Consider the following 13,706-nt stretch of genomic DNA (forward strand, 5'->3'; position numbering starts at 1 on the left):
TTTGATTATGTCATTGGAAATATGATAGGAATTGTACCCTGCATTTCAATATGCTATATATCAGCACTTCAAAATCAACCTAGAATGAATTCAATTGAACACTGACTAGGTCAAAAGCTTGTCAAATGAAAACCTTGCGATGACATTATTGATAAGTTCGGCATCTGTTTTTGCAAGTGACCAGTTCAATTTATCTTGAAGCTGAGAAATTGGCTGGTCTGTACTGTCGTTGTTTTTTCCTTGGGTAAGACACGTTACCCTAATTACTCTTGATGGCATGCGATTGGCCTCCTGTATGTTAATGTTCAAAATGAAGTAGTCACCAACTACTTTGAACTTCAAAGAGACCATGCCTCAAAATGACCCTTGCTGCTCGAGCTCACAGTATGACAAACCCAGCAAACAATAAAAACAAATATTATATTGCCATACTATAGACACCCATCCCTTACCATTTTACAAAATGTAGCCTCACTTGAATTTTCTGCTGTGTTATTCTTACGCCATTTATTTTTACCTGACTAAAAGTGTCGATTCATACTGACAATGAGATTGTTGGAAGGTAATTCTGCAATTATTGAAATATCCCCTTAAATTGTTGAGAGTCCTGACAGCTCTCACATGTAATTGATTGAATCTTCACATTTCAGTATAAGAAATATCAAAACTCCCAATTCCTTGACATTTTTTATTCGTCGCTAACAGTAACAAACTCGAATTTTATGATTTGCAATAGATATTTTTTTTTATTTCTTGAAGATTAAAGTATAGTACATGATTCTTTAGCTGAGCTCCTGAAAGCTTTAAGCCAAGGAAACAATCACTTAGACAATACTGTATATGTAATATTAACTGTGTACTGTATTATGAGACCTTGATGGTCAGTTAACAGCAGGTAGTGAAATAATAGGATGATGATTGCCTTTTAATGGGTTCCCTATCTATGGAGAACAAAGTCTGGAATTTGACATTGATGGATAGAAGTTTGATTTTGAGGGTCAGTATGTGCATGTATCTCAAAAGCCTTGGGGTATCATCAGCTATGCATGATTTTTTCTGAGATCTTAATTCATTTCTACAGAAGGTTCACTGCATTCTCTAACATTCTGAAGGTATATTTATGTGTATTAAAGTGCAGTGGACATGTTTGTTTTGCTGGGTTTATTGCCCAGTGAACAGTCAGGGTCATTTTGAGGTGGGGTCTCCTTGTTGTAGTTGGTGGCGTAACATAGTGCCATCCAGAGCTATTTCATCAAATGTCTTGTCAAAAGACACAACCATAACAGCACAGACCAGCCCGTTTCTCGAAGCACAATCCCACACGGGTATGGAACATCGAACCACACACCTTGGAGGTTACATGACCGGTGTTCTCACCAACGATTTAGGCCCCCCCCCCCCCCCCCCCCCCCCCCCTGGCCCCAGTAGACTGTAGGTTGAGTGGGCTTATTGGTGCAAAAAAATGATATGTTTGAAAGAAAAAAACAAGATAACAGTTTTATCGGCATTTTTCTTTTCTCTGAATTTCAGAATGAGGATTTTTTCACAGCAAATTGGATTTCAGTGAAAAATAAGAAGAGCTCTAGCAGTTCAGTGGAGTTGACAGATGACAGAGGTGTGTCTAACAGGCTATCTTCATGGAAGGTGTGTAGGTATGTAATAACGGTATACATGTACATCATGTCTCGTGTACTGTACGGATACACACACAAATCTTTGTTTTATACATGTATTGACTTACTTATAGGTGTTTATACATTGTGTACATTTTAAAAGTTTAAGTATTGTTATCGGTCTATCATATCTGTTCAGTATTCATATAGGCTGCCAGAATATCAATGGCCTCAACATGGACACAGAGGTTACCTGCAAGTACGCTGGGACAGAGATCACAGGACATGATAATTCTCATTAATAAGGGTGGAGAGAGGTAAGATGTTTAACTTTGTATCCGAGACATTTAAATGGTTTGTGTACAGGTGGCCTGGCGTTGGAGGTCCATTGTCAATGATGTAGAGACTGTTAGATATTGACTTAGTAGTATATACCATATGTCTTATTTATTTACATGACTGACAGTGATAACAGTAATAACTAATTTTCGGGGTAACACGGAAAAAACCAACGGGTGAAGTTTTTTCAAATTTCTTATTGTGGATTTCCAAAAGGCTTGATATTTATATCATCTTCGTCGGATTAGTCTTATTTGTTTGGTTATGCCAATGTATTGACTGAGCTAAAGGAAAAGGCAATCACATCACTATGTACGTTATATACAATTAAAAGATGTGTATCAGTATAACACACAGTGTATCAGTATAACACAGACACAGTGTATCAGTATAACACAGACACAGTGTATCATTATAACACAGACACAGTGTATCATTATAACACACAGACACAGTGTATCAGTATAACACACAGTGTATCATTATAACACACATACACAGTGTATCAGTATAACACAGACACAGTGTATCATTATAACACACAGACACAGTGTATCAGTATAACACACAGTGTATCAGTATAACACACAGACACAGTGTATCATTATAACACACAGACACAGTGTATCAGTATAACTCACAGACAGTGTATCAGTATAACACAGACACAGTGTATCAGTATAACACAGACACAGTGTATCAGTATAACACACAGACACAGTGTATCAGTATGACACACAGACACAGTGTATCATTATAACACACAGACACGGTGTATCAGTATAACTCACAGACACAGTGTATCAGTATAACACAGACACAGTGTATCAGTATAACACAGACACAGTGTATCACTATAACACACAGACACAGTGTATCAGTATAACACAGACACAGTGTATCATTATAACACACAGACACAGTGTATCAGTATAACACACAGACAAAGTGTATTTGACAGTATAACACGCAGACACAGTGTATCAGTATAACACACAGACACAGTGTATCAGTATAACACACAGAAACAGTGTATCAGTATAACACACAGACACAGTGTATCAGTATAACACATAGACACAGTGTATCAGTATAACACACAGACACAGTGTATCAGTATAACACACAGACACAGTGTATCAGTATAACACACAGACACAGTGTATCAGTATAACACACAGACACAGTGTATCAGTATAACACACAGACACAGTGTATCAGTATAACACACAGACACAGTGTATCAGTATAACTCAGACACAGTGTATCAGTAAAACACACAGACACAGTGTATCAGTATAACACACAGACACAGTGTATCAGTATAACACACAGACACAGTGTATCAGTATAACACAGACACAGTGTATCAGTATAACACACAGACACAGTGTATCGATCAGTATAACACACAGACACAGTGTATCAGTATCACTCACAGACAGTGTATCAGTATAACACACAGACACAGTGTATCACTATAACACACAGAAACAGTGTATCAGTATAACACACAGACACAGTGTATCAGTATAACACACACACACACACAAACACACAGACACAGTGTATCAGTATAACTCACAGACACAGTGTATCAGTATAACACACAGACACAGTGTATCAGTATAACACACAGACACAGTGTATCAGTATAACACACAGACACAGTGTATCAGTATAACACACACACACAGTGTATCAGTATAACACACACACACAGTGTATCATTATAACATACAGACACAGTGTATCAGTATAACACACAGACACAGTGTATCAGTATTACACACAGACACAGTGTATCAGTATAACACACAGACACAGTGTATCAGTATAACACAGACACAGTGTATCAGTATAACACACAGACACAGTGTATCAGTATAACACACAGACACAGTGTATCAGTATAACACACAGACACAGTGTATCAGTATAACACACAGACACAGTGTATCAGTATAACACAGACACAGTGTATCAGTATAACACACAGACACAGTGTATCAGTATAACACACAGACACAGTGTATCAGTATAACACAGACACAGTGTATCAGTATAACACAGACACAGTGTATCATTATAACACACAGACACAGTGTATCAGTATAACACAGACACAGTGTATCATTATAACACAGACACAGTGTATCAGTAAAACACACAGACACAGTGTATCAGTATAACACACAGACACAGTGTATCAGTATAACACACAGACACAGTTTATCAGTATAACACAGACACAGTGTATCAGTATAACACACAGACACAGTGTATCAGTATAACACACAGACACAGTGTATCAGTATAACACACAGACACAGTGTATCAGTATAACACACAGACACAGTGTATCAGTATAACACACAGACACAGTGTATCAGTATAACACACAGACACAGCGTATCAATATATCAATATAACATACAGACACAGTGTATCAGTATAACTCACAGACACAGCGTATCAATATATCAATATAACATACAGACACAGTGTATCAGTATAACACACAGACACAGTGTATCAGTATAACACAGACACAGTGTATCATTATAACACACATACACAGTGTATCAGTATAACACACAGACAGTGTATCAGTATAACACACACACAGTGTATCAGTATAACACAGAAACAGTGTATCAGTATAACACAGACACAGTGTATCATTATAACACAGACACAGTGTATCAGTATAACACACAGTGTATCAGTATAACACACAGACACAGTGTATCAGTATAACACACAGACACAGTGTATTAGTATAACACACAGACACAGTGTATCAGTATAACACACAGACACAGTGTATCATTATAACACACAGACACAGTGTATCATTATAACAAACAGTGTATCATTATAACACACAGACAGTGTATCATTATAACACACAAAATGTATCAGTATAACACACACACAGTGTATCATTATAACACACAGACAGTGTATCAGTATAACACACAGACATAGTGTATCAGTATAACACAGACACAGTGTATCACTATAACACACAGACACAGTGTATCAGTATAACACACAGACACAGTGTATCAGTATAACACACAGACACAGTGTATCAGTATAACACACATACACAGTGTATCAGTATAACACACAGACACAGTGTATCAGTATAACACACAGACACAGTGTATCAGTATAACACACAGACACAGTGTATCAGTATAACACAGACACAGTGTATCACTATAACACACAGACACAGTGTATCAGTATAACACACAGACACAGTATATCAGTATAACACACAGACACAGTGTATCATTATAACACACAGACACAGTGTATCACTATAACACACAGACACAGTGTATCAGTATAACACACTGACACAGTGTATCAGTATAACATACAGGCACAGTGTATCACTATGACACACAGACACAGTGTATCAGTAAAACACACAGACACAGTGTATCAGTATTACACAGACACAGTGTATCAGTATAACACACAGACACAGTGTATCAGTATAACACACAGACACAGTGTATCAGTATAACACACACACACAGTGTATCAGTATAACACAGATACAGTGTATCAGTATAACACAGTGTATCAGTATAACACAGTGTATCAGTATAACACACAAACACAGTGTATCAGTATAACACACAGACACAGTGTATCAGTATAACACACAGTCACAGTGTATCAGTATAACACACAGACACAGTGTATCAGTATAACACACAGACACAGTGTATCAGTATAACACACAGACACAGTGTATCAGTATAACACACAGACACAGTGTATCAGTATAACACAGACACAGTGTATCAGTATAACACAGACACAGTGTATCATTATAACACACAGACAGTGTATCATTATAACACACAGACACAGTGTATCAGTATAACACACAGACACAATGTATCAGTATAACACATAGACACAGTGTATCAGTATAACACACACACACCCAGTGTATCAGTATAACACACAGACACAGTGTATCAGTATAACACAGACACAGTGTATCAGTATAACACACAGACACAGTGTATCAGTATAACACAGACACAGTGTATCAGTATCACTCACAGACACAGTGTATCAGTATAACACACAAACACAGTGTATCAGTATAACACACAGACACAGTGTATCAGTATAACACACAGACACAGTGTATCAGTATAACACACAGACACAGTGTATCAGTATAACACAGACACAGTGTATCAGTATAACACACAGACACAGTGTATCAGTATAACACAGACACAGTGTATCAGTATAACACACAGACACAGTGTATCATTATAACACACAGACAGTGTATCAGTATAACACACACACCCAGTGTATCAGTATAACATAGACACAGTGTATCAGTATAACACACAGACACAGTGTATCAGTATAACATAGACACAGTGTATCAGTATAACACACAGACACAGTGTATCAGTATAACACACAGACACAGTGTATCAGTATAACACACAGACACAGTGTATCATTATAACACACAGACAAAGTGTATCAGTATAACACACACACACAGTGTATCAGTATAACATACAGACACAGTGTATCAGTATAACACACACACAGTGTATCATTATAACATACATACACAGTGTATCAGTATAACACACATACACAGTGTATCAGTATAACACACAGACACAGTGTATCAGTATAACTCACAGACACAGTGTATCAGTATAACACACAGACACAGTGTATCAGTATAACACACAGACACAGTGTATCATTATAACACACATACACAGTGTATCAGTATAACACACAGACACAGTGTATCAGTATAACACAGACACAGTGTATCAGTATAACACAGACACAGTGCATCAGTATAACACACACACAGTGTATCATTATAACACACATACACAGTGTATCAGTATAACACACAGACACAGTGTATCAGTATAACACAGACACAGTGTATCAGTATAACACAGACACAGTGCATCAGTATAACACACAGACACAGTGTATCAGTATAACACAGACACAGTGTATCATTATAACACACAGACACAGTGTATCAGTATAACACAGACACAGTGTATCAGTATAACACACATACACAGTGTATCAGTATAACACACAGACACAGTGTATCAGTATAACACAGACACAGTGTATCAGTATAACACACACACCCAGTGTATCAGTATCACTCACAGACACAGTGTATCAGTATAACACACAGACACAGTGTATCAGTATAACATAGACACAGTGTATCAGTATAACACACAGACACAGTGTATCAGTATAACACAGACACAGTGTATCAGTATAACACAGACACAGTGTATCAGTATAACACAGACACAGTGTATCAGTATAACACAGACACAGTGCATCAGTATAACACACACACAGTGTATCATTATAACACACATACACAGTGTATCAGTATAACACACAGACACAGTGTATCAGTATAACACAGACACAGTGTATCAGTATAACACAGACACAGTGCATCAGTATAACACACAGACACAGTGTATCAGTATAACACACACACACAGTGTATCATTATAACACACAGACACAGTGTATCAGTATAACACAGACACAGTGTATCAGTATAACACACAGACACAGTGTATCAGTATAACACAGACACAGTGTATCATTATAACACACAGACACAGTGTATCAGTATAACACAGACACAGTGTATCAGTATAACACACATACACAGTGTATCAGTATAACACAGACACAGTGTATCAGTATAACACACAGACACAGTGTATCAGTATAACACACACACCCAGTGTATCAGTATCACTCACAGACACAGTGTATCAGTATAACACACAGACACAGTGTATCAGTATAACATAGACACAGTGTATCAGTATAACACACAGACACAGTGTATCAGTATAACACAGACACAGTGTATCAGTATAACACAGACACAGTGTATCAGTATAACATAGACACAGTGTATCAGTATCACTCACAGACACAGTGTATCAGTATAACACAGACACAGCGTATCAATATAGCATACAGACACAGTGTATCAGTATAACACAGACACAGTGTATCAGTATAACACAGACACAGTGTATCAGTATCACTCAGACACAGTGTATCAGTATAACACACAGACACAGTGTATCAGTATAACACAGACACAGTGTATCAGTATAACACACAGACACAGTGTATCAGTATAACACAGACACAGTGTATCAGTATAACATAGACACAGTGTATCAGTATAACACACAGACACAGTGTATCAGTATAACACACAGACACAGTGTATCAGTATAACACAGACACAGTGTATCATTATAACACACAGACACAGTGTATCAGTATAACATACAGACACAGTGTATCAGTATAACACACAGACACAGTGTATCAGTATAACACACACACACAGTGTATCAGTATAACACACAGACACAGTGTATCAGTATAACACAGACACAGTGTATCAGTATAACATACAGACACAGTGTATCAGTATCACTCACAGACACAGTGTATCAGTATAACACAGACACAGAGCATGCATGGCTATTATACAAGTACATTGCATCTGTTGAATACAATCAGCTAGTGTGCTTATAAATTGAAGAGTTAACATGATTGATGTGTTATTCATGTAAGTCTGCTTGAAGAATCTTCTTTGTCTTCTTCAAATCTGCTTATTACAAATATCAACATTGACATTGTAAAAGATTCAGAACTTATGCAATGTAGCAGGAGAAAATCAATGTGCATCATAGCTGGTGTGCTGCATGTTGATCTTCCTAATATGACTTGGTCAAAGTAAAGCTCCCTGTGGGGTAAGTGCATCACAGGCTGAAATAGCATGCATGTAGACACAGAAGTATGTGAATGAAGGTTTCCCATTATTCTGATTGCTTAGTACATGTAAACTGTCAATCCAATTCTTTCTTGAAAGTTTACAAATATTACAGGAATCACTTGTGATAACTTTAAAATTGTCTTTCGGTATCCATGGATAGTATTTTTATAGGTTAAAAATAGCCACAGTCTGCTATGACCATGAAAGCAAGGAACATTTCTTTAATTGTCATTGACCTACCGGAGTAGTTCATTTACTGACCTGCGAACATGTGACAAGTGAACTTATGTCATGACCCTTTCAACTGTCTGCATGTTCAAACTGATTTATAAGATGCTGATTAGATTTTATCAAATCATCTCAAGAACCATCACACCAAAGGGATTCATTACTGTACAATTATTGGGATAAACATCCCGTAGGGAAGAGGGATGAGATCTCAATATAGAGGTACCTGTAAATGTTTGAAAGTCAACAAAAACTACTCCTTCAGCATAGATGATCATAATCAGCCAAGAAGCATGATGACTTTCTCATTAAATAGAACTCAAGTGTAATGCATTCATGAAAGATGTGCAGGGGTTTCCCTGTAATTTTGTTATGCAGGGTTCCCAGGGACTCTCAGGTGGGAAAATTGGGAGTCCCATTTTGAAATCCAGGAGTCCCATGACATTTTAAAATTGACAAAATCATGGTAAAGCATCCAAGATGGTCATCAGGTATAACAATGTTGCCTTAAGTAATAGAATACAATCACAATGAAACACTAGTGCTAATTGAAATCAGCTGTTATTTCTTCATTGTATGGCAGTTTTCGGAATTACAATGCATCCCAAGGATGCACAGACATTTAGTTTGGAGTCTTTTATGTTTTTTATGCATCCAAGACACAGGAAACCTGCGTCAGGCAAAACCCTGATGTGCATTTCATTAAAATAAAAATAATAGCCTGAAGGTGATTTACTGTGGAAAAAAATAATTAGTGGCCATTTTGGATTTTGATAATTTGTTTTTGTTTGTATCTATGTGTTGTTTCTCTTTGGTTCCTGGTTATCCTCATTTAAATTTTGAAATATATTAAAAGAATAGGTGGCCATCTTGGATTTTGAGAGTTTAAGTTTGTTATTGCTATTTCTCTTAGAAGTACTGAAGGATTATCCCTCAGATTTCAGATGCCGCTTTCCCTTAGTCTTAGCTATGCAAGTTTCAGATTAGTCGGATGATTAAAATGGCCCCTTGGCCACCGTGATGGATTTTGATGGTAAAATAAAAGATATATATCTTTATTCCTCAAGAAATATTGGATCAATCTTTTCTTCTTGTGCATATTTAAGCATATATCTAGGCCAGTTGTATATATTTTAATGACACTGGACCTACCAGAATTCCTTTTCCTTATTCATTGTGTATGGTTCATTGGTGTATTGTAATATGTCCGAGACATGAGATTCTCAAGGGTCCTCCTCCGCATACAGTATTTGGTGTCTTGTTTATGCCTACAAATGTCTTCTTTTAAAAATAGACTCCCCTGAGTATTTGTATATATGAATAAACTAATAGCTTTATTGTGTTTGTGTCCTCAAAATAAAACGTCTGGCAGGCGTTATGGTGTTATATATTCATAAGATTAAATGGCCTTGCTACACATGTCAACTAAAACAGATAGGACATTAATTTCTAATAATTCTAGATATCAAATTCACATGGCTGAAAGAGAATGGGAAGAATATTCATAATTCATCGACTGAGTATTAAATGAACCTGCAGATTTTAGAAAGAGGATGTGAAAATAACTGTTACTGCTGAAAAACTGAAATAAAAACTAAAACGTTTGCTCATGAATAAGCAGCCTATTATTTTGTCCATGAAATCAATGGTTTGTTTGTTTGGTTTTAAAGGCCCATCGACAGCTGTGGTCATTTAGGGCCATGATGATTCATTTACTAACTTTTTATGAACAAACATGTGGGTAGCGAGGACAAAATTAGATAAAAATGTTCATTTTCAAAATCAACGGATTCAGCAACATCAGTTTACTCTACAGAAGGGTATGGTTTCAATGGCGTAAAATTATAATGAAGACAAAGAATAGTTACATTTTATGCTTTGAACTGTGATATTTAGAAACTCTTTAGGTCTGCATCACAGACTACCTCAGATGTGACTGATAGGTGTATCAATTTTGAAAAAGACAAACTTTCATTTGTTTTTTAATTGGTTTGTATTGTATCCAGTACTGTGGTGGTTAATGACTGTGAAGGTCACTAGGATGTTTGGTTTGTACAGTATCCAGTACTGTGGTGGTTATTAACTGTGAAGGTCACTAGGATGTTTGGTTTGTACAGTATCCAGTACTGTGGTGGTTAATGACTGTGAAGGTCACTAGGATGTTTGGTTTGTACAGTATCCAGTACTGTGGTGGTTATTGACTGTGAAGGTCACTAGGATGTTTGGTTTGTACAGTATCCAGTACTTTGGTGGTTATTGACTGTGAAGGTCACTAGGATGTTTGGTTTGTACAGTATCCAGTACTTTGGTGGTTATTGACTGTGAAGGTCACTAGGATGTTTGGTTTGTACAGTATCCAGTACTGTGGTGGTTATTGACTGTGAAGGTCACTAGGATGTTTGGTTTGTACAGTATCCAGTACTGTGGTGGTTATTGACTTTGAAGGACACTAGGATGTTTGGTTGGTACAGTATCTAGTACTGTGGTGGTTATTGACTGTGAAGGTCACTAGGATGTTTGGTTTGTACAGTATCCAGTACTGTGATGGTTATTGACTGTGAAGGTCACTAGGATGTTTGGTTTGTACAGTATCCAGTACTGTGGTGGTTATTGACTGTGAAGGTCACTAGGATGTTTGGTTTGAACAGTATCCAGTACTGTGGTGGTTATTGACTGTGAAGGTCACTAGGATGTTTGGTTTGTAAGGTGTCCAGTACTGTGGTGGTTATTGACAGTGAAGGTCACTAAGATGTTTGGTTTGTACAGTATCCAGTACTGTGGTGGTTATTGACTGTGAAGGTCACTAGGATGTTTGGTTTGTACAGTATCCAGTACTGTGGTGGTTTTTGACTGTGAAGGTCACTAGGATGTTTGGTTTGTACAGTATCCAGTACTGTAGTGGTTATTGACTGTGAAGGTCACTTGGATGTTTGGTTTGTACAGTATCCAGTACTGTAGTGGTTATTGACTGTGAAGGTCACTAGGATGTTTGGTTTGTACAGTATCCAGTACTGTAGTGGTTATTGACTGTGAATGTCACTAGGATGTTTGGTTTGTACAGTATCCAGTACTGTGGTGGTTATTGACTGTGAAGGTCACTAGGATGTTTGGTTTGTACAGTATCCAGTACTGTGGTGGTTATTGACTGTGAAGGTCACTAGGATGTTTGGTTTGTATGGTGTCCAGTACTATGGTGGTTATTGACTGTGCAGGTCACTAGGATGTTTGGTTTGTAAAGTATCCAGTACTGTGGTGGTTATTGACTGTGAAGGTCACTAGGATGTTTGGTTTGTATGGTGTCCAGTACTGTGGTGGTTATTGACTGTGAAGGTCACTAGGATGTTTGGTTTGTACAGTATCCAGTACTGTGGTGGTTATTGACTGTGAAGGTCACTAGGATGTTTGGTTTGTACATTATCCAGTACTGTGGTGGTTATTGACTGTGAAGGTCACTAGGATGTTCGGTTTGTACAGTATCCAGTACTGTGGTGGTTATTGAATGCTCCTGTTACAGCTGAATTGGGAACAAGATCTGGTCCAACATGGTGATTTGTTCAGTAGGAAAACTCTGGTTTCTTAGAAATTGATTAGCCTGTAAGATTATATTCCTGTAAGCAGAACTGTTGTAAAACCAATATGGATGAAATAACTCTTTAATACTCAAAATATGCAAATTCAATTTCTTAGAATGATGGAAATGATATCAATTGGCTGTATAAAATGATTAGATTTATTGAAGTGTGTTTGCTTTTAATTGCCACAGCATGCCTTGGGAATATGTTACAGCCCACTGCAGGAGATAGTATAAAGATCAGGCATCCTGAAAGAGTTCTATCAATTAGCTAAGCCAACCATCATCAGATGGTGGAATATTCCAATCTCCCTGCCTCTGTCATCAGTCCATCGGTAAACAATCCTTGTTATCACTATATTTCTTGAAAATTACTCAAGGGATATTCTTCAAACTCCATGTGTAGGTTCTCCTTTGTCACTAGTTGTGCCAATTTTATTAAGATTTTTAGTCAGAAAAACAAAATTGCCAATAGGTGACCTTCTTGCACTTTGATAATTGAAGTTTGATAATCACCATTTCTTGAAAAGTACTGGAGAGATATTCCCCAAACTTCATGTGTAGGTTCACCTTTGTCCCTTAAATTTAGAATTTTGATTAGTAAGACAAAATGGTAACAGGCGGCCATCTTGGATATTGAGAATTGAAGGTTGTTATTGTTATTTCTTGAAAAGTACTGTAGATATATTCCCGGACTTCATGTGTAGGTTCGATCCCTTTTGTCACAATTCAATTTAGAATTTTGATTACAAAAAAAATTGTGACAGGAGGCGATCTTGTATTTTAAGAATTGAAGATTGTTATCAATATTTCTTGAAAAGTACTAGAGGGATATTCCTCAGTCTTCAAATGTAGGTTCACCCTTGTCTCTAGTTCTGCAATTTCAATTCATTTTTTTGATCAGGAAAAAAAACCAGGTGGTCATCTTGGATTTTGAGAATTGAAGTTTTTTAACGCTTTATTCTTGAAAGGAACTGAAGATATGTTTCTCAAACTTCACATGTAGGTTCCACTTGTTCTTGTTATCAGATTATTACCAGGAAAAGAAGAGAAAACTAGAGAGGGGATCAGTTTGACG

At 37.0% G+C, this 13,706-nt stretch overlaps 1 protein-coding gene across 1 annotated transcript in view; it reads left to right on the forward strand.

The window, feature by feature from the left end:
• The window catches only part of LOC117334499 (sodium/calcium exchanger 1-like), a 185,966-nt gene that overhangs the window by 8,386 nt on the left and 163,874 nt on the right, over positions 1-13,706 (forward strand). Inside the window, exons 2-3 of the mRNA XM_033894155.1 lie at positions 1,531-1,644; positions 1,813-1,930. The gene's annotated coding sequence lies outside the window, so the exon portion shown is untranslated. The remainder of the gene's footprint in view (positions 1-1,530; positions 1,645-1,812; positions 1,931-13,706) is intronic.

Source organism: Pecten maximus, chromosome 9, assembly GCF_902652985.1.
Source record: "Pecten maximus chromosome 9, xPecMax1.1, whole genome shotgun sequence".
Taxonomy (NCBI): domain Eukaryota; kingdom Metazoa; phylum Mollusca; class Bivalvia; order Pectinida; family Pectinidae; genus Pecten; species Pecten maximus.